At 43.6% G+C, this 27,105-nt stretch overlaps 1 protein-coding gene across 10 annotated transcripts in view; it reads right to left on the bottom strand.

Moving 5' to 3' along the window:
- Positions 1-27,105, bottom strand: part of Apbb2 (amyloid beta precursor protein binding family B member 2) — a 331,864-nt gene that overhangs the window by 244,312 nt on the left and 60,447 nt on the right. For all 10 annotated transcript variants that reach the window (XM_085691832.2, XM_085691831.2, XM_085691825.2 and 7 more), the window contains exon 2: positions 12,714-12,869. The gene's annotated coding sequence lies outside the window, so the exon portion shown is untranslated. The remainder of the gene's footprint in view (positions 1-12,713; positions 12,870-27,105) is intronic.

Genomic DNA, 27,105 nt, shown 5'->3' with positions numbered 1-27,105 from the left:
AGGAAGGCCGAGCACTAGTTCACAGACTATCTCAGACAATCCACACGGGACACTCACCTGACATTAATGGATGTATGCCTTTATTGCAGCCAATTCCCCTTGTACTTCCTTTACTGTGTTATTCTAGATTGCATGCCCCCAACACAACACAAGGTTCAACAAATAACATGATCAGAGGTGAAACCAAGAGTACTGTCTGTGCTGTAGTTTGAACAAAAATGTCTACCACAGGCTCATATGATCAAACACTTGGTCCTCGGCTGGTGGCACCATTTGGGAAGGTATGAAACCTTTAGTGGGTGGAGACTTGCTGAAGGAAGTACATTCTGAGGATGTGCCTTGAGGGTTTCTACTCAGATCCCTCTTTGTTCTCCTTCTCTCCGCATCCTGGTGACTGATAGAATGCAACAGGCCAGCCTAGTACTCCTGCCAACATACTTCCCCATTATGCTTATTTGAATGAGAATGGCCCCTATAGGCTCATATGTTTTAATACTTTAGTCCCCAGTTGATAAAACTGTTTGGGAAGGATTAAGAGGTGTGACCTTGTTGGAGAAGCTATAGGCTTTGGAGTTTCAATAGACTTGTGCCATTCCCACAGTGCTCTCTGCCTCCTGCTAGTGGTTTGAGATGGACACTCTCAGTTGTTCCCGTGGCCATGCCTTCATGCCGCCCATCACAGACTCTAACCCCAAGAACAAGACGCCCAATTCAACATTTTCTTTTATAAGCTGCCTAGACCATGGTATTTTTATCCTGGCAACAGAAAAGGAAATACTGTACCCACCATGACGGCCTGTATGCACTCTGGAATGATGAGCCAAAATAAACCCTTTCTGCTTTAAGTTGCTTTGTCGGGGTGTATTATCACGGTAGCTACACAGTAACTAATACAGTCTATAAGATGGATTCCGCTCCAAGCTGAACAACTAGAAAATCAAAATGACAATCTGACTTATTTTCCAAAGCCTCTACTTCCGTGGAAGATTTCTAAAAGCTTTTAACTTCAGCTCTGACCTCTAGCCTTCGCTGCTCAGGAATTCCAGAGACATCTGCTGAGAAGGTGCAGGCTCCAGGCACTGCAGGAGAGTCTAGACACATAGCACTGAAGAGACAAGACTGTCCTTCTTCTCACAGATATCCTAGCCTTAAAGTAAAACCAAGCATGTACATTAAAATAGATGGTAAAATACGAGGTTTAAAGCAGAGAGGCTGAGAACACCGGGGAGGGCAAACAAAGGGGCTTGAAACTGGGTTTGAACAGCCAGGCTGACCAGACAAGAGCAAGGATGGAGCTGATTAACATATGATTGTAACTTGGTCTGATCAGATCCTGGACACTAAATGGCTAGGCTCCTCCAACTGAAGACCACAGAGATGGGAGGGGTTCCTGACAGCATTCTCTGCTTAGGGCCATAAGGGCCTGGATGCATTAACACCCATCTCCACAATGCAAAAGTCCACAATGCAGAAACTGGTAAGCTGTTCCCAGCCTTGGAAAGCCTACCCAAGTCCCTCTTTAGAGGGTCCCTGTGGTGATATTTCATTTATATTTTAATAAATAAAGCGTGTCTCAAGTTCAGAGAGTAAAACAGCCACACCGATCAGTTTTACAGACCAGGAAGTGGTGACACTCACCTTTAATATTAGTAGCCAAGCTAGTTTGCCATTGACACTAGGTGGTAGTGATGCACGCCTTTAATCCCAGTACTAGAGAGGAATATAAAACGGGAGGAGACAGCTCTTGCTCACAGTCTCCTTCTGAATTTCCTGGAGGTAGAATCGCTATTTAGGACTGAGGTAGAGGTGAGAGCAAGTGGCTGGGTGTTTTGCTTTTCTGATCTTCAGGTTGAACCCCAGTTTCTGTCTTTGGGTTTTTATTAATCGTGCTACAGTTCCAGCTTAGTTTTACTAAATAAACTGCTGCCTTGCTAAGGAATTTTCTACTTAAGCATCGATCTCTTGACTGAATGCATTGACTTGAATCCTTCAAGAAGATATCAAACACACACATGAACACACGTGCATACACACACACACACACACACACACACACACACATAATTCACCACATCTGTAGAACGCCTACTGGTAGTCTATAAATGTATACCCCTGCCCCCAGCTAGTTTGCTTGTATCTTCAGGCTATAGTCTGAAGACAAACCATAGGAGCCGGTATTTCATATTCTTTACTCTACTTCACATCCCTCTGGAGACCTCAAATGGGTAGCCCCAGCCTCCTTCCCATGTCTTTCCTGACAACATAATCCCCACCCATCAATCACAAGTCCTCACTGTGAACCAGAGAACTCTATCCATGCCACTTGGCATTCACCAAATCCTCCCAGCCCTGTTCTTGCAGGGCGCCCCTGGTCTCCTCTAAGCATTACCCCAGTGTCTCCTCCATTAACCATCAACTGCATACCCTCTGTAGAGGACGAACACAGAGACTGAAGAAGGGACAGCTCAGGCCTGGAGCCCTAGCACCCAGCACAGTACCTGATGTGCACAGGAGAGCAATAAACACAAGCCTCTTGCACAGCATTCAAGACCCCTCAGTCTGGCCCCACTCTGCGCTCCAGTCTTACCTAAAGCCATCCCCTACTACCTACGCCCTTCCAACAGCACTGATGGCTCATCTGTACTTAACTTGGGGACACATTCCTGTCCCCAGACTATCTATCCTTCCCCTGGCTGCTCCCATCTAAATGTATCATCACAAGCTGAGTGCCTCGGGAGGTTTACATCAGCGGTCTGCTCTCGACCTGGCTCAGAGAGGAAAACCTCTTAGACTTTGGCCGTTATTTGCAGACCCTGGGATGCACTGTATGAAGTACGTATACTTGGCCTCGGTGGCTGAGGGTAGGGCTTTATTTTTTCCCCACTTCAAATTTTCAGTGTTCAACACTCAGTAGATTTCAAGGGCCACTTGAAAGATCCTTATTCGGTCCTTCCGTAAATATTTGTTGAGCACCCCTATAAGCAGTATTCTAATGGCAGGGATATATCAGCAAGCGAAAACAAAGAAAAATTCCTGACTTTAGAATACTTACAAACACATTCTGAGGGAGTGTGTGTGTGTGTGTGTGTGTGCGTGTGTGTGTGTGTGTGTATTTTTAAGGGAGGGAAAAGACTCACTTAAGGTGTAAGTATAGAATATAGTGTATTAGAAGGTGGTAAATTCCACAGGAGAAAATAGTACAAGGAATTGGGGCTGAGTATCAGGGAAAGTTTGCAGTTTTCAAATCAGTCAGAGCAGGGTTCAACATGGACAAAGACTTAAGTGAGAGAGGAAGTGACCATGGAGACAGGGAGATAAGAAAACACAGGCAGAAGAAACAGCCAGTGCAAAGGCCCTGAGGAGAAACCTGACCGGGGAGCCCAAAGGCCAGGATGGTTAGAGAAGTTAGCCAGGAGGAAGAACCACTGGTATCTGGAGCCTTCCAGGCAATTATCAGAACTTCATCTTTTACTATGAGGATGGAGAGGAGTTATCCTAGCTCTTAAAGGAAATAGCATGGACATTCTGAGTGTTGGCAGGGTCATTCTACTGAGAACGGATAGAGAGAGAAGGGTATCAAATCAGAGCCATCAGCTAGGAGGTCACTGCATCAGCCAGGCCAGGGAGAAGGAAGGACTAGGCCATGGGGCAGTGTGAAGGAGACACCGTGAAAGTCAAGTCTGTCAGCTTCCTGCCAGACTACAGCTTGGAAGCATGTCTGTATTCTTTCTTAATCTCCCCCTAACGCAGCACACTTTAGTACAGTACAGTACAATTCCTGAACTGTGTTTTCAAAGTGGTTTGAACAAGAGGATCAAAATTCCCAACACAACTAAAGTGGAAAATAATTAGGTATTAATACAAAAGTCTAAGGAAAGATGAGCCAAAATATTGGATAGTCACGTGAGGTATTTATTAAACCAGTTTATGATTTTAAAAAAGTCTCCTAAGTTCTGTTGATATTAGAAAACTCACATATCAATTTTTAAACCAAGTATTTACTCACTGAAATATAGATATGTACAGGACAGCCCCTGGTTTGTCCTCTGGAGTACCACTGCCTGGAGTCTCAAAACATCATCTTCACATCTAGTATTAAATTTCAATGGCCAAATCAGGATAGAAATCATACCAAGGAAAACGGAAACTATGCAGTGGTGGAGAATGCCTTTGATCCCAGCACTGGGGAAGCCGAGGCTGGCGGATCTCTGAGTTTGAGGTCAGCCCAGTCTACAGAATGAGTTCCAGAACAGCCAGAGCTACACAGAGAAATCCTGTCTCAAGGCCCTTCCCCCTTAAAAAAAGGAGTTTAAGGGAGTTAACCTGTGATCTTTGCCTAGGGATTTTAATTAAGAAAAATACAAAATCCTGATGCAGAATTCACTTAGAATCGAAGTGGCTTTACCTGAGCATCAACCAATAATGTGAGACCCAACACACAGGCCTTTCTGAGCAAACAGCTCTCTGCTCTGCAATCAGACTGACCTCCCAGAGCCAGCCCGGCCTTGCAGTCAGGAGAGCAAACAGACTGCAGAACGGTGCCTTCTGCACATTTCAGCACCAGGGTTTCTCTGTCCTTCAGCCACACTGACTACACACCTACCTGGTCCTTTGTGTTTCTCAGCTGCAATGGGTAAGTGAGTGAGTGGCTGCTGGGCTTGGTGCTAAGCATCAATCCCAGGTCTTCATACATGACAGGGAGGAAGGCAAGCATGCTGCTCCCAGGTATATCCCTGGCCCTCAGTGTTCCACCTAACAAAGTTTTAAGGCAATGTTTGCTGAATCTGCCCCTCTTCTTCCTCTCTCTCTCTCTCTCTCTCTCTCTCTCTCTCTCTCTCTCTCTCTCTCTCAGACACACACACACACACACACACCACCTATTTCCTCTGCATTTAGAGAAAAGAACTGAAAATAAACTCTAGGGAAAAACGTCTCAATGTTTTACTCAGGATTTTATAACATAGTTAAGAAGGAGGGAAGAAGGAGAGAAGGAAAGAGGAAGAAAAAGAGAGGGAGAGAGGGAGAGGGAGGGGAGAGAGAGAGAAGAGAGAAACATTCTAGAGTACCAATAGGTGAAAACACATTACCAGCATATGTGCCTTAAAGAGTGTGGGCACAGCACATGAACTGACAAAACCTTTTCTCATGGAATGTGTGTATTTCTATCATAGATCTCTGCAAGCCACCACCAAACAGACTTCATTCACTACAACCATGCTACAGTATAGCTTACACAAATACCTTGGCATCAGTCTAGCAAGGCTGTTTGTGAACCCGTTGGTGATCTTGGGGGTCCCACAGCATCTGTTTTAGAGGTTAATTTGATCTCATACTAGTCCCTTTTCCGCTTCTAAGCATGACACTGCCCTGCTTTGTCTCCAACTGCATCACGGATGTGATAGACAAGCAAACTGCAGCTACCAAAGTCAAGCTGGGAACAGACAGACTCCATGAATCTGGCTAGGCACTGCTTCCTGCAGAGCCGGGGGCTGGTTATCACAGCCCTCTGAGGGGTCCCAAGCAGCTCAGCTTTCACCATGGTTTCTACCGTCTAAAGGGAACACTCCGAGCAGGGGAAAAGGAGGGGATAGATTGCCATCTACCACATACTTTCCTAACAACACTACCAGCAGAAACTACTAGAAATGCAGTAGACAGACCACAGTCTCGTGCTATCAGATGTAAGAGATCTTGGTCCCTGCCATTGTCACATTCTAGACAGCTCCCACAGCAGTCAACACAAAGAAAGTGGAGGCGCCCACAGAAGGTGTAGAGTCCAGTCAGAGTGTTGGGCAGCCAGGAACCGGCCCCCCTTGTCTAAGCAACTACTTGGGAGTATCCGATTCTCCCCACAACCACACCACCTCAGGTAACTCCCAGCAGGTTGATGGAGAGCAGGGCAGGACCACACACATCCGCCAAGAAACACAGGGAGACTTCTGAGCATATTCTGCATTTTTATTTCCACCTCTGGGATTCAGGCAAGGCATTTTTTCACAGGTAAAAGTGCTTGAGACCTTCCCCTGCTGACACCCTCTACCTTCCACTAATTCCTCAAAAATAACAAGAGGCCGTTTTCCCAGGCTTAGCCTACATTCATGTTTAGCACTGTCTCTGGAAATTCCTAAGTATCTTATTCATCTATTACTTTGGTGGAGTCTTTATAACTCATTAATTATCATTTTTTAAAAATGAGAGAAGTACAGAGACACACAGAGTTTGCTACATGCTACCTACTTTGTAAGGGTGTTTTTATTTATATGGGTATGCCACAGAGCTAGAGAGAAAAAAAATCTGGTTTCAGTTATTAACTATTTTGTATGAGGAAGCAAGAATGAGGAGAGAGAGAGAGAGAGAGAGAGAGAGAGAGAGAGAGAAGAGATCAAATAACATAAATCAGTTCTTTCCTTACACCATATGGGATCTTGAAGATTGAACTCAAACCATCAGGCTTGGCAGCAAATGCCTCCAACTCCTGAGCCACTTCACCAGCCCTGGGTTCAAATTTAAAAGAGTAGATATAAGTAGATATAAGATAGCCATTGAAAAAGTGAGGTAATGCCGTCTCCCGCATGATGTAAAGAGAAAAACTGAGAAGCACTTCAGTACCCAGTCTACTGGGCATGCTCAAGTGAACATGACACACACTCGCACACGCTCTCCAACCCCAGAAGGGCTCGCGCCCGGCTGTCTCTGCTAAGGGCTGCTCCCTCCTGCTTCCTCCTGGAACTCCCACAGCAGCTTTCTGCGGGACACATCTTATCACATTCCTCTGAATTCAGCAGAGCTGCACTTCAATAAACGGATCTACCTCAGCATCCCTTCTCTCTCCTAAGTGAACGCCTGTTTAGGATCAGTGGTCATGCTCCATCGTCTCTGAGAATCCGGAACTGAGAAGCAAAGAGCTGTGGCTGGCATTTCAGCCATTTCATTTCTGAGACAGATCTTGGGGAACGTTCCTAATTACTCTCCAGCTTTCCTGTCACTCAGACACTTCAGCCAGACACCAGGAAACGAGGCACGGCGGGAGCAAACTAGCCCTACAACCTAAGCATGCTCAAGAAAACATAGCTTAGGAAATCAGTACGGAATAATTGACTGAGACACTACATCTTGTCCTCAGATGGGCCTCAGTTACAAGACAGTTATAAGGAAAAAAATAAGAGCCATTTTCTTTCATTCTTAAAGAGGGTTAAGAGGACAAGTACACAGAACAATTTTTTTAGTGTAAGCTAGCATGGTGCCGACGTTCATTTTCTAAATCAATTACCTGCTTAGATACTGTCCGTGCGGAAACATTCAACAGGCCACTTTTGTTTATGAATGAAACCAGGAATCGATAACTTCTTAGTGCACATAATTTGTAAACTTCCATTTTGAATAGCTATCGTGTAAAAATATAGGACTTACTGCAACAGTATACTCGGACTAAATGTTTTATTCATCTCAGATCAGTATGGGACTCAGAAAGCACTGTCTGTTCTCCTACCAGTAATTACATTAAAATACATAAGCATGGACTGCGCGTCACTCACATATGGTCTCTATCACAGCTCTAAAGGGAATCTGAAAGCTACACAGAGAAGTAAAATATAAAATATATAATATTCCAAGCAAGTACTCTATCAATGTATACACCAAATGTGGCCTTTGTAATAGAAGCGGCCTCACTTTTAATCCTCTCGTGGGCTCAGTGAATGGGAAAGAACTAACCAGATTTTGTGTTTACAGTCAAATTAGTATAGCCTGGAGACTTCACAAATACAACTCTGCTGTAACTTCAGTGAATCGATCTTTCTGGACCTCTAAATTTATCCGCCACCACCCCCCACCAAAATAATCATTCAAAGTAAAGGTAAGAGGTTATGCTCACTGCCAATATTTTTCTCAGTTTCAAAAGATGATTAAGGCAGAGTCATGGAAAATTTGATGTTTGAGTCAAAGAGAAAATGGGCATCAAACTGTTTATCATCTTCATGAAAGGCAAAGTATTGCTCGGATGTTGAGTAACACAGAACTGGGGCCATAGCTCAGTGGTAGAGCCCGAGCTCAGTAGTGGAAAGCATTACCCAGTGCCCAAAATAAAGACGGTAGGACAGGACAGCAAATCCAGCGACCTCTACATGATGGACCAAGTTGGCTCTGCACTGTCATGTACCATCTCAGAGTCTCACACGTATGCCAAGGAAAGGCTCAGAGACACTGGTATAAACAATGGAGGAGATGCAGATACAATGCAGCCAAGGCAACAGAAGCTTTTTGTTTGTTTGCTTGCTTGATGGAAACGGGTGGGCTACAACGAAAGTCTAGCTCTCCAATCTATTTCATGGAAAACCTGCGCTATGAAAAGCCCTGGCCTCAGGATAAGCATGCAACTCAAACAGACCAAGCCACACTTCTATGAGTGACCAACCGGCTTGCTAAGCGGTGTCATGACAAGCAGAGGATAAAAGAGTTCCTTCTGCTGAAGGTGCTAGAATAGATGTGCAAAACAATAAAATCAAGGTAGTCTGGACCGTCCAGCATTAGTAAAAATTAACCTCAAATGGGTCAAAGACTAAGCTGCAAGGCCTAAAGAATAAAAGCTCTTTAAGAAACAGTAACAAGAATATCTCTGAACTTTGGTGAAGGCCGAGAGTTTTATACCATCAGAGTCGTGAGCGCTATATGCTGGCACGTGCCTGCAATCCTGGCTCTCTGGAGACAGAGCAGGAATATCCCAAGTCTGAGGACAGCTGAATAACAAACTTCATGCTAGTCTGTGCTACAGACAAAGGGAGAGTCAGAGACAGGAAGGGGGCAGGGAACGGAAGGGAACCTTTAAAAGAAAAAGAACATGAACTGAACTTCATTATAATCAAAAGTTTCTGACCATTAAGAATACCATTAGTAAAAACATTACACATATAGAGTTTTCTATATTGATGTAATTTAGAATTAATTAAAATTTACATCGTATCACTGCGGGATATTGCACTGGCGAGTTTTATGACAACTTGACACAAGCTAGAATCATCAGAGAAGAAGGAACCTCAACTCAGAAAATTGCCTACAAAAGAAATTACATCTTACATTGCTGTGGGTAAATTTGAGGGCATTCTCTTAATTAGTGATCTATGGGGGAGGGCCCAGCTCATTGCGGGTGGGGCTATCCCTGAGCTGGTGGTCCTGGGTTCTGGAAGGAAGCAGGCTGAGCCAGCCATGGGAAGCAAGCCAGGAGCAACACCTCTCCACGGCCCCTGCGTCAGCAGATCCCGCCTCCAGGTTCCTGCCCTGCCCTCCTTCTGTGTGAACAGTGATGTGGAAGCATAAGCTAAAGAAACCCTTTCCTCCCCACACGGCTTTGGGCCACTGCGTTCCATCACAGCAACCATGACCTAACCAGGACACACGCAGAAGAGAGACTTCATCAAGAAAGTTAATGAACACAGTCGGAGATTAGGTAGTGGAGGGAATGTGTGCAAATCTTACACACACACACACACACACACACACAAAGAAAGCACAACAGCCCAATATATATATGTTTTTATATATATAACTATATAACTATAACTGTAACTATAAATATATACGTTTATAGTATTATATATTTATATTATATTATATTTATAAATTATTATAATATATTATAAATATATTTATATTATATTTATATTTATATATTTACAAATATTTATATTTACATATTTATATTTATATATTTAATTATAACATATTATAAATATATATTTTATATTGTGTATTATATTATATATTAATTATTATATTATATATTATAATTTATGTATATTATATATTTATATATTATATTGCATATATTGTAAATATATAATATTTAAATATATAATACATATATAATATGTAAATATATATAGCACAACAACCCAATATAAAAGCAGACAAAAGATTTGAAGAGTCATTTCCCTAAAGAAAGTATAGGAGTGGCTGCAGACACGCAACTAGACATGATCTGCTCTGAAAACAACACTAAGAAAATCACATCTAATCAAACACCATCAGTGCTTAGAAACAAGCACAATGTGGTTGTCATTACACAAAACCAACAGTACATATATTGCTAGCAAATAATCTGAAAAGGAAATTTTTATAAATTCTATCTGTAAAGGCACGAAAAGAACAACAACAAAAATCTCTTGGGAATAAACTTAACTCAAAAGTACAAGAGTGGGACCCTGCAAACAGCACAACACCGCCCAGAGAACCCAGACCTTTAAAAAACATGGAGATGCACTCCGTGTCACAAGCTCATGAACCAACACTCTTAATACTGAGATAGCGTCAAAGGGCTGACTCAACACTCAAAATGCAATTAATACTACAGACAAACCACAGCTCATCTACATTTCTTATACCGCCCAGAAATGGCACTACCGACAGTGGGCTGGGCTCTCATTCACCAATTAGCAGTCAGGAAAATGGCCCCACAGACACGCTCTCATCCAATCTGATGGAGGCAATTTCTCAGTTGAGGTTCCCTTTCCCTATGTCTCTAGTTTGTGTCAAGTTAAGAAAAACCTAACCAGTGTAATTCTACCTGTGTTAGGATACATTATCACAGGCCACAGAATAGAACAACCACACAGAAAGAAAAAATCAGAATATACCACATTAAGACTGAACTAACATAAAGTTCAGACTTCAGTGAATTGCATCAATCCTAACAGACGTGCCAAACTGATGTAAGACATAAGGGATAATAGGGAAAGAGGCAGCGACAGTTACACAGAAACTGCTCCGTTCTTTCACAGCCACACTTACTCCCTGCAGAAGTATACTAATTTTCAAATAAGTCATGATAATTAACAAAATCAAATAATGACTATATAGTCTGATAGTCACAGGACTGGGGAGAGGGCATTCTCAGCACTCACCACTGTGCTTGGATTGGCTGGGATGGAAGCCAGAGGAGGTTTTGGTGAGAGCAGCAGCCCTGCCCAGGCTATTAAACTCTGGGCAGCTTCCTGACAACCCCTCATTTGGCTGCTCCCCAGCCACTGTAGTTACAGTAAATAAGACACCACTACTAGCATAAGGAATTATCTTCCTTATCAGCAATTTGCTCTAAGTATAGGCTCTGAGAAGCCTTCCTTTTAGATTCAAAAAGCAAGTAATTGAGTTAAATAGATTTTCAAATGTTCCTGAAACCTAAATCCTATTCCACCCTTGTTAACAGCCCTCTCTACCAGTCTCTCCACCACTGGAAGAACTGAGTTCCATCCCTGCTTCCAAGCAGGCTGCTCCAAAAGCCCGTCCACTTCACCACCCTGGCCGGCCCTACCCTGACCCTGTGAAGGCACACTACCCCACAGTTATTTTACTTAGAGACCTCACAGCCTGGAAGCCACTGCCATCAGGGTGTTTCAGATGTGACAGTCGCCTGACCCACCAGCTAATCTGTCTGCAAAGTGAAACAGGAAATGCTGCCTTAGGGCTAATTCAGGGACAGAAGTTCAAGTCCACAGGCACATGTATGTCTGCTTATTTAAGTGTGTTAGAATGTGTGCATGTCTATGTGTATCTGTGAATGTATGTGTATATATGTATACATGTGTGTACAGGTATATGTGGATATATGTATATGTTATCTAGGAATACTTGTATGTGTATCTCTGTGTACATATATACTCATATATATGCATGTATGTTCTTATGTATGGATATTCATGTATCCATCTTTCCCAACTTCTTTCTGCTCCTCCCTGTATCTTTCTGCTCTGATTTCTCTAATCAACTTATTTCTCCTAAAGTTGCCTCCAGCAGCTCCAGCTGAACAAACTCACAAACAGAATAAGGCTCTTTTCAATACTTTTCAGTGACAGTCCTGAGGCCTCCAAACCCTGACCATTGTGACCATGACTGGACAGGCCTATGTCACATGCCCGGAGTGAGTCAGTGAGTCCTCTACTCCAGAGGCTAACAGTGAGGCCAGGGGTAATACCCTCAGGGAAATCTGACTGATTCATTAAGGATGCAGGGTGAGCAAGGCCAAGCTAGGCTCTCAGACTGCTGGATCCTCCTTCCTAGTGGAGACCTGTCAAGTCTTCATCGTTCATGCTGAGTACCCCCGCCACTGACAGCTGCCTGCAGTACTGTCCTTGGCCATGCACGCCTCAGAAAGAATCCTACATCATTTCATTCTGATACACAGAACTATGATTACACATTCATCTAAATGCTACTGTTTTGGGGGCATTTCCTTTCTATATGATCATCTTAATGTCAAATGTACAAATTACTAAAACTGAATGGGTCAGTAGTTTTTGTTTGGGCGGAAAAGCAAGTATTACAGTTTTGTCAAACAGTGTGAACAGTCAAGGACCCCAGGAGAAACGAGCCAGCCCTCCAAGTATGAACCTAGATAAGTTATATAGCCTTGAGTGAAGACACAGTTTTCTTCCTACTACGAAGCCAAGACTAGCAGGGCCGTTTTGGGAGGCCTCTGTTCATATGTGTCCTGAAGATCTTCCTCTCTGTGAGAGAGAAAAGGAAGAAGAACGAGGATGAATGAGGCCAAGGGTAGAAAGGGAAAGGAAACAACAAACTACCGCATGGAGAAAGCAACCAGGATGCCTCGCTGACAGATCTGGGAATCTCTCAATTCACCGGTGGTGACCATTTAGGATTGGCTCTAAATACTAGAGAAAGAACAGAACCACACTCCTAGCCAGACCCACTTCTCTAACACCAACCTGGGAGCACTTGAGTCGGCGTCCGAGTCAGTTTTTCACAGGGGCTTTCGTTTATGGATTTTCCATCCAGCAAAGGTCTCTAGTCCAGGGCTGGGCAGATCCGACCACAGCATGCTTGGCTAGAGAGCACAGCAGCTCCCCCACAGATGCTCCAACCTGGAGGGGCAAAGGCAGGGAGCCATTACTAGGTCTGACATTCTCATTCATGTACATTCTCCCTCTCTTCCTCACTTGCACTCTCTCTCTCTCCACCATAACCAAGCAACACCTTCCAAAGTTTTAAAATCCTCAATGAACAGAACCCCCTCTTGTAGGTACCCCAAACACAAGCTGGGCCTACTGCGCTGGAGGCTGGAGCATTGAATCATCACCGAGAAGGGTCTCTGACCGGTGATGCCCTCTGTCTGTGGAAAGTTTTAAAGCTAGATGTTCTAATTAACCACGGAAAGCACAAGCTACAACTAAAATTTCATGAACACACTGATCTGCCCCATGGAAAACCACAGGAATGTCCTGGCAGGACCAAGTCTGAATTCTTGGGACACGGCGGCCTGGAGTCATTCCCCTTAGGAACTCAAACAGAAAATTAACTTGCTCAATATGTTTCAAAAAAGCAAAATGAAACCCAGATTTAATCTCAATCAAACACGAGAAACATTTCAGAACTTCAAAGGACACCACAAAGACACCAAAGTAGAAACCACAAAGCAAGCTTTGTGTCCTTTAGTAATCAGAATGTATTTTCATTGTAATGTAAATAGTGCCACAATTTTATGGGCTGAACAACAAAAGAGAAACTAAACATCTTTTGTTTCCTAATAGAGGAAATTATGTACAAAACCAATCCTCAATAAATAAGCTATAAGTATTATCAAATGTATATTGTACCCATAAGTATTACCAAATGTATACTGTATTCATAAATATTACCAAATGTACACTGTATCCAAATGTACACGGTATCCTTAAGTATTATCAAATGTATATTTTATTAATAAATATTATCAAATATACACTGTATCCATAAATAATATCAAATGTATATTTTATTCATAAATATTATCAAATACATACTGTATCCATAAATATTGTCAAATGTATACTTTATTCACAAATATTATCAGATAGACACTGTATCCATAAGTATTATCAAATATGTACCATATCCATAAATATTACCAATTGTATACTGAATGCCCATAAAAGCAATCCATAACTAGTCAACCACTACAGAGTTACACTTTAGCGCCAGTGATCAAAGACACTCAGACAGTCAGTATTAAAATAACTGATGCAGAATAATATTGGGGCCAACAATTTAAGCTCCCAAAAATCAAATGAGGCAATCTTCTGACAGCAATTCTCGAGCAGTAAGAGCTAAGAGACAAGAAGTCTTCGCGTGTTAGCGTTAATTATACCAGTAGCTATGACATCTATACATTCTAAATACTGAAAGCCTATGCAAGGAGGAATGGGACCAATACCATTCTCAGAGATAAGTCTACAATTCTTTTTCTGTAAGTCAAAACAGTATCCATCAACCAACCCTCACAAATATGCCAGAAATAATATCGTATTAATCTCTACCTTCACCTGAAACTTCAGTCCCAAAAACCAAAGAAAGCAAGATAATAAACCTGTAAGCATAGACTAGCCCATGGATATTCTAAAGACATCAAAACATGAATAATGGCATTTCTAGAATGTATTTCTATTTCCCTTTTGATGCTTTCCAGTTTACATACAATTAACATATATGGTTTCCACAATTACAATTTTTTAGGGTTTTTTTAAGAGTAAGAGAATACAAAACAAGACTGGGATATCCATCTATACTCACCTTCTCTGTAGACTGCCTTTCATCAGGATAATAAGGGCTAATAAATGAAGTATTATTCACCTAAACTCAGTACAAACTGGTCGTCCCTGATACAAAAATTAAAAATATTCTAAAACCTAAAATGCTTTCAATGCCAACATGGCGCCATAAGTGGAAAATTCCATGATATAAAACTTGGTTTCATGTAGAAAATTCTCCAAAACAATGCATCAATTTACCTTCAGGGTACATGCATATGGTACCATGAGACAGAGATTAAATTTTTGTTTATACTTGGATCTTACCCTCAAGATATCTCATTATATAAATATCTCAAAATCAGCAACAACAACAAAAAAAGGTATCTGAAAGACTCCTGGTCCCACGTAGCCCACTGAAGGGGCATCACTGTGCAGCGCTTCACTCAGAAATTAAAAACCCCAGTGTGCAGTAACACTTCAGGCTGACATACAATACTGTCCTAGAAATGTTTCTTGTTCCACTCCACAACGTTACCACCACAGGTAGAAAATTCTACCCGAATTTTGTTCTCAGTAGCCTACCACAAGCCCATCCCTTAATTAAAAGTCCCTCCTAGGAAGAGTTAACAGTTTCACAGTACCAAGGTCTTCAGCCGCCCTGGAGGCTCTAAGCATCCCAAGAAACAAAGGGTGCAGTGGCAGAATCTTAATCCTAGGGGCCTTGGTGATCGCACCCAGAGAGCCCATGTCCAGAGAGAAGAGAGCCCATGTCCAGAGAGGTCAAATGCTTTGCCTCAGCCATACTCCAAGGAAGCCGGCATCTGAGTCTAGCTCACTCTGGGTGCCTCAACTCTGACCCTGTACATAGCTCCTTCTACCACTGAGATACCTCAGCATTCACCCTCAGAAGTAACACATGTATGAGTCACACACACCTGCTAAATCTGTATCAGCCAGCAAAATCAGAATAGACAGGAATTTGTCCCACTGAAAGCGAAATTCAGGCAGGAAGAAACGGGAAGACTCGACCCCAGGCTTTAAAAGCCACAGCTCTGCTCACAACGCTCTTGGAGAAGGAACAATGGCTGCACTGTACCATGGCCGCAGGTGTCCTCAACAGAAACTGCCTGTCAAGCTGAGAGCTCTTTGGTGAGAGTCCTGGGCTCGTGGATAACAGCATAATTCCCCCCAGTTCAAAGTAAGACAAGAGGTTTTCAACAAGACAAAACTATGCTGCACCACACTACCTGCAAGAGACAGGAAAGACGCATGCTCGCCCGTTTTAGAAATCCGTGATCCGTGGTACCAAGTCCTGAGGTGTACCTCTAAAATCATATCGGCCTTCGGGGAAGGACATTAGCAGGTTGGAAAGGGGAGGGAACAAGTCGGTAGAAACGAAATAATAGAATGAGTTCTGCGGCCTCACAGAAAGGTAGCTTTCCCTTTCCTCCAGAATTATTTCTCTGAAACAGAACCATTTGTGCTCCTGTTAGCTGTCCACCTGCAAGGTCCATTGCATGTGCATCGGCTGCTATGTGAGTCTCAGCAATGTGACTGGCTTGAAGAGCAAGGGGGCAAGCAGACGGCAATGACCAACTCAGAACCGCAATGACCAACTCAGAACCGCTCGCTGAAAGGCCTATAATGAGGCCTTCGCAGCATCCTCTCCCCCACTGTGACACAGGATAACAAAGGCCTCAACTGTGAGTGAGCCGCACCAGGGATGATGTGGCCCAGCTTTGTCATAGCCCAGCGTAGCACAATGAGTCTGCCTTCACTGGGAAGCCAGGCACTGAGTGGAAAAAGAAAAGGGGGGGGGTGGAGGAAGAGAGCTTTCTTTCTACCCCAAACTGCTCTTAACATCTCCACCATCCATGTCCATGGCTGCACCTAAAGAGGATAGAGTGGGGACCATTAGCTGTTTCCTCACTGCCTCGGTTCTAACGCTAACGTCCAATGTCCACACAAGGAAAAGGACTGAGATGCTTGCTGATGTTTTCCAGCGACACTGAAGCAGGGCGACGAGTCACGTTCTGGTGATGTCCTACAGTCATTTGTCAGAGATGACACCGTTTAAAGTTAGCAGTCTGGTCAGAACTGGCCTAGCAACCGCAAACTGCACAGAATCTTGGTTGGCGTTAGCAGAGGAGTAAAGGAAGAAGGATCGGAGATAAGGCACCGTGAGGGCTTGGGGTAGGGGTTGTGTGTTGTTTGGTTTCGGGGCCGCAGCAAGCAGGCTTTGATGAAATGGGCACCCAGGAAGTGCTATCCTCTGAGGGCCTGGATGTTTGAGCAGCATTTGTCTCTTCCAGGCCTCATGTTCCATGGAAGATTTCTGCTTCGTGGGCCAGATTCCAGAAATGTCAGCAGAGCCAATTTATCACTGCAAAATTTCTATCTCAAAATGACCAGGCCCGCAAGACCAGAAAGACTAGCCGGAGAACGGTCCTCTCGGAGCAGCGAGAGTTTGATTTCAAGAACTCAGATTGTGACCTTGGGTGATGGCTCACTTGATGAGCAAGTCTGATGAGCGGAATTCAAATCCCCAGCATCTGCAGAGAGGCTATTTGTGGCCACCATGTTCATCTACAGTCACAGACAGGATGGACGCCACCAATCTAGCTCCAAGTTCAGCCAGAGAATAATACAGCAGGGTACCCAATCTCTTTCTCTGGCCTCTGCATACATAAAGGGAAATGTGTATATACAACACACACACACACATACACACACACACACACACACACACACACACACTCTAAATAAATAGAACAATTTAGTTTATCGGTATTGATAATTTACATTTCAATATATGGGAAAAAATAAAAGCTGTTTGAAAGGAGGACTAGTTTAAATGCCCACCATTACCATATTATCATGGGTCTTACAAGTCCCTGACAACGTTCACCAGTGAAATGGTGACAGATGTGATCATTAAGTTTGGGTTGTTTAATTGTTGGAAATTTATTAATTTAGTAATCACTATACACCAAGTACCACTGTAGATGCTAGGGATTTGACAGTGCACATAGCTTCCATCTCACACAGCCAATTTTGCAGTCATTTCTCATCCATATCCCCTGTAAAATGCATATCCTAAACACATGGGTGTATCAGGCTTTTTTTTTAATTTGGCCACCAACCAGCTCCCAAATTATGACACAGAGATTTATTAATTATGAATGTTCAACTTTATCTTATGCTTGTCCCACTAGCTCTTTTTTAAAAAGATTTATTTATTTATTTATTTATTATGGATACAGTATTCTTAGTATTCTGCATGTGTGCCTGCAGGCCAGAAGAGGGCACCAGATCTCATTACAGATGGTTGTGAGCCACCATGTGGTTACTGGGAATTGAACTCAGGGCCTTTGGAAGAACAAGCTGTGCTCTTAACCTCTGAGCCATCTCTCCAGCCCCCCACTAGCTCTTATAACTTAAATTAACCTGTTTCTCTACATCTACCTTGTGCCTCAGGCCTTTCTACCTTCTTTTCATTCTGTATGTCCTACTCCATGTCTGACTGGCTGGCAATTGCCGAGTGGCTGACCCTAGGCATCCCTCTTTCTTCCTTCCTCATCTTCTTCTTTCCTCTCATTCTCATGCCTATATTCCTCCTACTACTTATTCTCTCTGTCCGTCTGCCCTGCCAATCCCTCTACTGCCTAGCTATTGGCCGTTCGGCTTTTTATTAGACCAATCAGGTGTCTTAGGCAGGCAAAGCACTACATCTTTATACTGTTAAACAAGTGCAACACATCTTCAAACATTTAACAAATGCAACATTAATGAAAGCAACACATCTTTACGTAACTTTTAAAAATGCAGCATAAACAAATTAACACATCTTTGACATTTAAAGTAATATTCCACAACACATAGACCCATTCATCCTGTTTCAGTTTGTTTTATTGTTGTTGGTTTTTTTTTATTAAGCAAAATCTACAAACAAAAGTGTTAACAGGAAATGTTCTACTTGGTCTGACTGAAGTACACACTTTAGTTCTTGTTTTCAATTTCAGGGTACATTTTACAATATAGCAAATCGCTGCCAATATGAAAGACAAATTAGAGAGAATACAGTGTGTGTGTGCACGCGTGTGTGTATGTGTATGAGCATGTGTGTGTGTGTGTGTGTGTGTGTTGGCATGAAGTACAACACTCCTCCACATTCCGTCCTCACCCCCAAGGAAAAGAAAACATGCTGGAAACCATCCAATAACAGCCCTAGTTTTAACAAGGAGTATATCAGTTATTTTAGAAGCATTTCCTGCCTATATTATTTTAAGAGTAAAAAAAATATAAATTGAATTATTTATTTTAGAAACTAAACTCAAGTTCAATTTTTAACATGCCAAATGGCTGTCTTAGCAAAGTTTCTATTTTTAAAAATCTGTTTTACTTAATTTATAAGGGGGGGGGGGGTCCTGAAACTAGGCTGCCCAAGGCAGAGCCATCCATGTTGTCCAAAAACTCAATATGCGTTGTAAGGAAAAAGCTAGTGAAGGAGAAAGAGAAAGATATGGAATACCACCTACATGTTAATATTTAAGGTGAATACTCCACAAACCCACACACCTGAAACATACTGAGAGCCAGTGTCAACAGGCACAGTAAGGAAGAAAATAAACATCCAACTAAAAGCGACCAAAATGCAGGACAGGGAGGCAGCCAGCGTAAGATCACTGGCCTAGCATCTCAATACTCTGGATTTGACTGATTCCCAACACTGAAAAAAGTGGGGGGAGAAAAAAATGACCAAGATGCTATTCAAGTCCAGAGCCAGGATTCCCAAGATCATAAAGCCAGTCTGGCACAGTAGGCCAAGGGCAGAGTCTAGGAATCGGTATTCCTTGCTTACCACACATAACCAAATAATGTATACAACTGTGGGAGCCACTGGTTCAGTGCCTCTAGCTGCTCTCTAGCTACTGGGGGAGGAAAGGTATTGAAAGGCTCTTACGGTAATAACAGGAGATGTTTGGCTAGGGCTTCTCATTCATTATCTACACACACCCTGTAGTAGGAACCATTACAATGCCTATTTCCGAACAAGCAAACTTGAGGCTCGGGGCATGAGATGACTTGACTGATACAAGGCTTTTAAATCAAGGGCCCGGGGCTTCCAAGCAGTCTTGCCAGCCACCATGTTTTCTTGCTGCTCCGACTGAAAACTGAGCAGGCTAAAGGTAGCTTTTCTACTCCAGGCTAAAGATGCCCCATGACTACTCATCGCTGACTTCCAACAATTCTAATGTAAGATGGTAAAAAGAGATGAAGATTCTACATTAAATCAGGTCCTACCTCTATAAAAATGGAGTCTACCTAGAGCGTGCTAATGTATTTAGTTGGTCTGCAGTTCTTTTCATTATCTCCCAACTAAAGTGCAGAGATGTGGCTCAGTGGTAGAGTGCCTGCCTGCCGCCCAGAGTGGCTGGGTCACGGAGGAGGAGGCGGAGAGGAAGACTAGAATGCCAGCAAATCATGCATTGTTTCTCCATGAAGACCTCCTGGGTACCTCAGCATAAACACTTATTAGGGGTTTGCAATTTCAGTGCTTCCCCCACAACGAGCACAAGCTGGTGTTTATTTCCAAGTTTCAATGGTCTTACCTTGGTGCAGGAGAATTGCCTGTATTCTGTCAATCGGTTTATTTTGGATAAATGCTGATTGGCCAGGCAGCAAGTATAGGCAGGTCAATCAGACAGGAAGTAGAGGCAGGGTGATGAGAACAGGAGAATGCTAGGAAGGAGGAAGCCCACTCCTCCCATTCCTGCCCAGACCACAGAGAAGCAAGATGTAACCTGCCAGGCTGGAAAAGGTACTGAGCCACGTGGCTAACATAAGAATAATGGGTTAATATAAGCAACAAGAGCTAATCAGAAGACTGAGCTAATGGGCCAATCAGTTTATAACCTAATGTAGATTTTGTGTGATTTTCTTTGGGGCTTGCCAGCTGTGGGTTATCGAGCGGAACAGAAACCCCAACAAGCTGGCCCTCCATGTTACATTACTCTATCTATCTCTGCAGCACCTGACCACCCCAGCCTGTGCTCAAGCTGCCCTATCCTCCTTCTGGCTCTCGGCTACCTCTCCATGTGTTCTGCCACAGGTTCCTTCCCACCTGGCCACTAGAATAGGAAAATGTTCAAGCAGTTCATTCTACCCTGTGTTGTTTAGTACTGGCTGTCACCCCGAGAGGATCGAGAATAACCTAGAAGGCCATCCTCTGGGCATGCCTAGGAGGATTTGTTTAGCTCAGGTTAGCCTCTAGCCAGTCCTGTGGGGGATGACCTAGGTTAGGTTGACTGAAGTGGGGAGACCCACGTTAACTGTGGGCAGCATCATTCCACGGGCTGTTGTGATGGCGAGGGTTAACTGTCAACATGACAGGCGGCATCAGAATCGTGTGGGAGACAGGCCTCTACGTGTGCTTGCAGGGAATTATACTGAATGTAATCACTGAGGGGAGAAGACGCACTCGGTGTAAGCAGCTATTCCTTGGTTGCAATCTGGACTGAGTAAACTGAGAGGAGAGCTGGGTAGCAACATCCGTTCCTCATTCTGCTTCCCGAAGGATGTGTTAATGGACAGTTCTATCAGGCCCTCGACTTTGAACCTGCCTGCCATGACGGACTGTACTCTGGAACCATGAGCTCATAGGTTCAATGTGATAAGCCACCTCTCCGGCCACCATAACTTCTCCACCCAGATAGACCATACCAGCCAACTGAGAGGCAAAATGAAGCTTTTCTCCCTTGAGTTATTTTCACTCCCTTGAGTTATTTTGAGGTATCTTTCCATACCAACAAGGAGAGTCACTGAGATCCACACCTCCTCGCACTCCATGCCAACCTTCCCAGTGGCTTCAGGGGCCAACCGTGCTCTGATGAGTTCCGCCCTCCCATCAGCACACACGCATTCATTCATCATTCACGAAGATGTCCTATGCTCCAAACGCAACATTCCTATCTGGACCTCCTTGACATCTGTACATCCTGACAACGACACCTAACTTCAGAGGCTGCTGGGACCCTCATACTTCTGGGACCCTCAACCTCTGACCTGTGTTCCAGCTGTTCCCACAGACATATTTCTCACATTTTTAACACAACACTGAGATGTGTCTTATGAAAGACTGACTTTTTAAAAAATAGTGCTGCTTTTCTTTCATCTAACACAGTGGCCTCAGAAACACTCTCCTCCTATAGTCAGTGCACGTAAAAGACCACCTCGGTGCACGCGTCTCTCCCCTGCCCTACAACAGCGCTGTCTGGCGGAACACTCTAAGGATGAAAATGTACCATATTCACGCTGCTCGTTACAGCAGCCACTGGCCATCTAGACCTTGAAGTTGTCATGAATATGACTAAGGAAGTAAATTTTTAAACTTGAACTTTTCTGAAAGAGATTTAGCAGTTTCTTGCTCACCATTCCTTTCTGCAGTTCAGCCCTTCTCGGAGCAGTCACTGCCTTCTCCCTGAAACACAGTCTGAGGTGGTTTGAATAGGGATGGCTCCCCATAGTGTTAGAATAGCTTGGTCCATGGGGAGTATCATTATAGGAGCTGTGGCCTTGATGGAAGAGGTGTGCCCTTGTTAGAGGAAGTGTGCCACTGTAGAGATGGGCTCTGAGGTCTCACTACGCTCAAGGGACACCCAGTGTGGCATACAGTTTCCTTCTGCTGCCTACGGATCAAGATGTAGAACTCTCAGCCCTTTCTCCAACACCGTGTCTGCCTGCACACTGCCATATCCTGCCATGATGATAATGGACTAAACCTCTGAAACTGTAAGGCAGCCCCAATTAAATGTTTTCCTTTCTAAGAGTTGCCCTGGTCATAGTGCCTCTTCACGGCAATAGAACCCTAACTAAGACACAGCCCTTTAAGAACTTTCTTAGTAAAGACAAGTGATAATCAAAATTGGGTTGACTGTTTTTCAAAAAGTTTATACCCTACCCCCTCCTTTGTTTCTGAATAACAATTCTGACAGCACAAAAAAAAACCAACAGTAATTTCTTTAAGGTGCTGTCATTGTTTGCAGTACCAAGGATCAACCTCAAACATCAACCTCAAACTTATTTGGTCAGAAATGGGTTTGTATATATGTTCTGATCTTACTAAAATTATCTATGATGATTTTTATTATCAAGGTCAAATAAAAATAGAGGCAGAACTAAAGTCTAAAGCACAAATCCTGCTCAGTGAAAGGTGCCTGACACAAAGGAAGCTTGGACTACAGAGGACGGAAGAGCGGCTGAGCTTCCCGGGAGCTCAGGTCTGGCACCTCGGCTGTGAACGCAAACAAAATTATCTGTCATGATAAATTAATGCTAATTTGAATTTTATTGGTTTGCACTCTTGTCTGAATTTACTCTATAAATTTTTCATTGGTTTATAGTTATAGGCGAGCTAGAAGCATGAAGTTTATATACTTAGTTTTATGTTCGGGAATATTTAAGGTACATCATAACAAAATTATTTATTATTGAGGATTTACGAGATTTTTTTTCCCCTTTAAAGAGATGCATGAATTACTGAGGTTTAAGGAACATTGGTCTTTATAGACTTGGCCACCTTTGATACATTCGCCATACTCTCCGTAAATGAACAGAGAAGCAAAGCAGAAAGGCCCAAGCAAGCAATCGTTTGCTGAGTTCCATCCCCTTGCACCCCAATTCTCCAGCTCCATGATTCATATATCAGCATTTGGAGGCAGCCTGTCCTCTCTTTCCTCCAACAGAAGCCGTTTCTAATATAAAAGATGACTGGATAGAAGGCTTAGCCCAGCCCCTGCCACACACACACCCACTTTGACTACATTAATTAAGACAAACGGACCTGGCAACAGCACAACAGATACGTGTCAAACAAACAGTAGTCCTGGGCCCAAGGAAGCCCATTTCCTGATGGGGTTCAATAACCGGGAATGGAGAGGAACGGAGGAGCATTGTTTGTTTTTCTCAATGAGTTCAAGGAGCTTGTAACCATTTTTTAACTCTTCCTGTTCTTTACAGACTGCAATCCCTTCCGCCTCCGTAGCGTTCATTTTAAAGGCCTGCTGCCAAGGTGCAACTTTTTGCAACATACTTGCCCGTAGGTCCATACCTTATGATTCTCTTCTTGCTGGTCAGCCTAACCACAGAGAAAAAGGTCACAGTGATGGAGGAGGGTTATCTGTCTATTGTGTTATTTTCATTGGTCAATAAAGAGACTGCCTTGGCCCTCTGATAGGACAGAAAATTAGGTAGGCGGAGTAAACAGAACAGAATGCTGGGAAGAGGGCAATGAGGCAGACGCCACGGAGCCAGCCACCAGGTCAGACATGCTGAATCTTTTCCGGTAAGCCACTACCTCGTGGTGCTACCACGAGATTATTAGAAATGGGTTAATATCAAGATATGAGAGTTAGTCAGTAACTAACTCTCTAGAGATAATGGGCCAGGCAGTGTTTAAATGAATATAACTTGTGTGTTATTATTTCTGGGGCTAAGCTAGCTGTGCGGGAGCCGGGCAGGATGAAAAGCAGGCCTGCCCGCAGCCCCTCACTACATCACAGCACTCGCAGGCCTACCTTGCTGCAGAGAGAGGGGCACTTGGCTGGCGGTAAAAATGGTGGGCACGGTGGTTTCCATGTGTAATCCCAGTGTAGGGAAGGCATAGACAGATCTCTAGGATTCTCTGGCCAGCCAGCCTAACCTAACTGGTGAGCCCCACACCAATGAAAGACCCTATTTCAAAGGAGGTAAACAGGATACCTCAGGATAACACCCAAGATTTCCTTTGGTCACCACAAGTGCACACATGCACATAAACTGAGGGTGAGGGGGACTACTGCAAATGAGATGGCTCTGGGGGTAAAGACATTTTGCCTTGGTGACTGAACCCAAACCCTGTAATCCACATATAAGGAGAGAACCAACTCCACAAAGGCATCCTCTGACGTCCACATGTGTGCCATAGGATGTGTGACCGCTCACACATATTCACACTCATACACTAACAAAAAAAAACCACTAATCAAGTATAATTTGACATTTTGGCAATAATAAATTGAAAATAACCCTCATGTATAAAACCAACTTATATTTAAATAAATTTTTAATGAAAATTTCTCAAATTCTAAAACCTAAGGTTAAGATCTGATTTGGAAATTTAATTGGTTTTAATCATAGCTACCTCAAAAGCAGGAGAACGCAATTACTTTCTGGCCCAAAGAGAAAAACAGAACACTCTGTTAGTTTATAAGAACGCTGGTGCCGGGAGGTAACTTAGTTCAGCAATTCTCAAACCCTGGTTCAGAGTGGGTGAGCAAAAGGGGGAGGCGCTGCCAGTCTGTCGTGGTTTGAAAGAAAATGGCTCCCAATGGGAGGAAGTACGCCACTGTGGAGGCGGGCTTTGAGCTATCATACAAACTCAAACCATGCCCTGTGAGACAGTTCACTTCCAGCTGCCTGCACAAGACCAAGAACTTTCAGCTAACCCTCCAGCACCACGTCTGTCTGCACACTGCCATGTCCCACCATGATGATAATGGACCATGCCTCTGAACTGCAAGTGAGCCCCAATGAAATAAATGTTTTCCTTTATAAGAGTTGCCATGGCTGTGATATCTCTTCACAGCAATAGAAACCCTAACTGGGACATAGTCTAAAGGCTGCTTGATGGGCAACTCTGATCCAAATGGTATTTTTTAAAGTGGGACAGTTTTGCTCAATTTCTACATAGTCATCTTCTAAGCTGAAACAGAAAAAAGAGCAAGACAGTCCGCCAGACAATATGCCTGAACAAACCTGCCGAAGACAGGTATGGTGTTGGTATTCAAGCACATAGAAAGGGGGCATTCCCAAAATAACACTCATAAACTCTGGCCTAATAAACTATTCTGAGAGTTGTGACTAAGAATGCTTCAAAACAACTCAACACAGAAATGGAGACATGACCCCATAAACAGATGAAATCTCAGAGGCCTGCCCCTGTGACACACCTGCTTTAACGGGGCCACACCTCCTAATCCTCCTAAAGCAGTTCCAACAGGGACCAAGCACTGAAACATACGAGCCTACGAAGGCCATTCTCATTCAGCCCACCCATCACCACAGAGACCCACGCTGAAGTTCAAAGTTCCGTCCACAGTATTAAACGCTGCAGACGCACTAAGCAGTCTCTGTGGCTTGCTGAAGACAGCAGCTCTGAGCTACAGTGGCATCGGCACATCTGGGAAGCTTCTCCCAGGGGTACGTGTACAGACGACTGTATGGTCTGGAGTCCAGAATATGTATTTTCATAAAGTAATGTCACTCTAACAACCTAAATGGTTGTTTAGACCATTTAAACCTCTAAATGGAGGTTTAAAGGGGGGGAAAAAAACTACAATCAAGCAAGTCAGAACTCTTCAAGACAAGCTTTCACAGGAGAGAGGAGAGAGAGGTCGAAAGGGTACCTATCAGTCCACAAAGATGCCTTTTACAACCTGTTAGCTGCTGTCTAAAATTCTTTTTACATCAGCTTCCCACAACACTCCCCGAGGGCAATGGAGGTGAGTGGAGGAATTAGTGCATGCCTCCCAGGCGACCCCCTCTCAGTGATGAAGCAGTATCAGAGTTTAAAGAAACAGGAGGGAGCCTGCCGCCCCCCTTCCTTGCCTTCTCCAAGGCGGAATCTTAGGGCCAGTCTCCAAGCCACCAAGCCTTAACAGGGAATCTGTACAAGGCAGATGTGGGCCTTAGAGTATCGCCACCCACCCCAGCCTCCTCCACACTCCCATAAATGAAAAGAAGAAAGGGTGAGGAATTGAGAACTAACAAAATGTTCAGGTAAAAATAATCGACGTTGAAAATGCTTCCTTTCTATGAAATTCGACCATCACAATATACACAATGTAAGTAATAGTAACTAAGCTTTCCTAAACTAAATTGGGGTCAAAAACACATCATTTCACAGACCCCAAGAAACCGATACTAAGATTTCCATTTTTTTTAATTAAAAAAATCTGAAGTGGGAGAAGATAAAATAACTCTCCCAGCACTTAGGAATGGAAGTAAAAACCTAGGATTCAGTGCACCCGTTCACACATCCCACCTGGGTCTAATAATCATCACTTAACCTATCAAATCGGGGAGAGAGAGGACTTCCCCTTATTAGGAATTCTCCTGAGCTGTAAAATGCCTCTGAGTCACAAAAGAAGCAAGGGGGATGTAGAGATTCTTCAACTGGTGCTCCAAGTCTGGAATAAATAAAAGAAGCCTGTAAACTGATTTCCAGCTTAATGAATAGAAAATAAACAGAAGCGAGCAAAGAAAATGGAATCAAGACAGCACATTAAAGGGGAGAGCAATTGGCTTAAGTGTGGACCGTGGTAAAAGCAACCACAGGATGCTGCTCCGGGTGGGGAAATGCTACCAGGAAGCTCCAAGGGTGAAAGCCAAGGCCGGCAGGTGACTCAGGGCAGAGACACAATGGCAGGGTGACAGGCTGCTATGAGGAATGGCAGGGAGGGCCTCACAGGTGCTGCCAGCCTGGCCAAGAAGCTCACCAGGCCTTGGAGAGGAAATGACAGCAGCTGCTGGTTAAGGGATTAGTCAGAGTGCT

The sequence above is a fragment of the Myodes glareolus genome, chromosome 8 (assembly GCF_982192425.1).
Source record: "Myodes glareolus chromosome 8, mMyoGla1.1, whole genome shotgun sequence".
Taxonomy (NCBI): Eukaryota; Metazoa; Chordata; class Mammalia; order Rodentia; family Cricetidae; genus Myodes; species Myodes glareolus.
The sequence above is the reverse complement of the archived record's forward strand: the minus strand, read 5'-3'. Positions and strand labels throughout refer to the sequence as shown.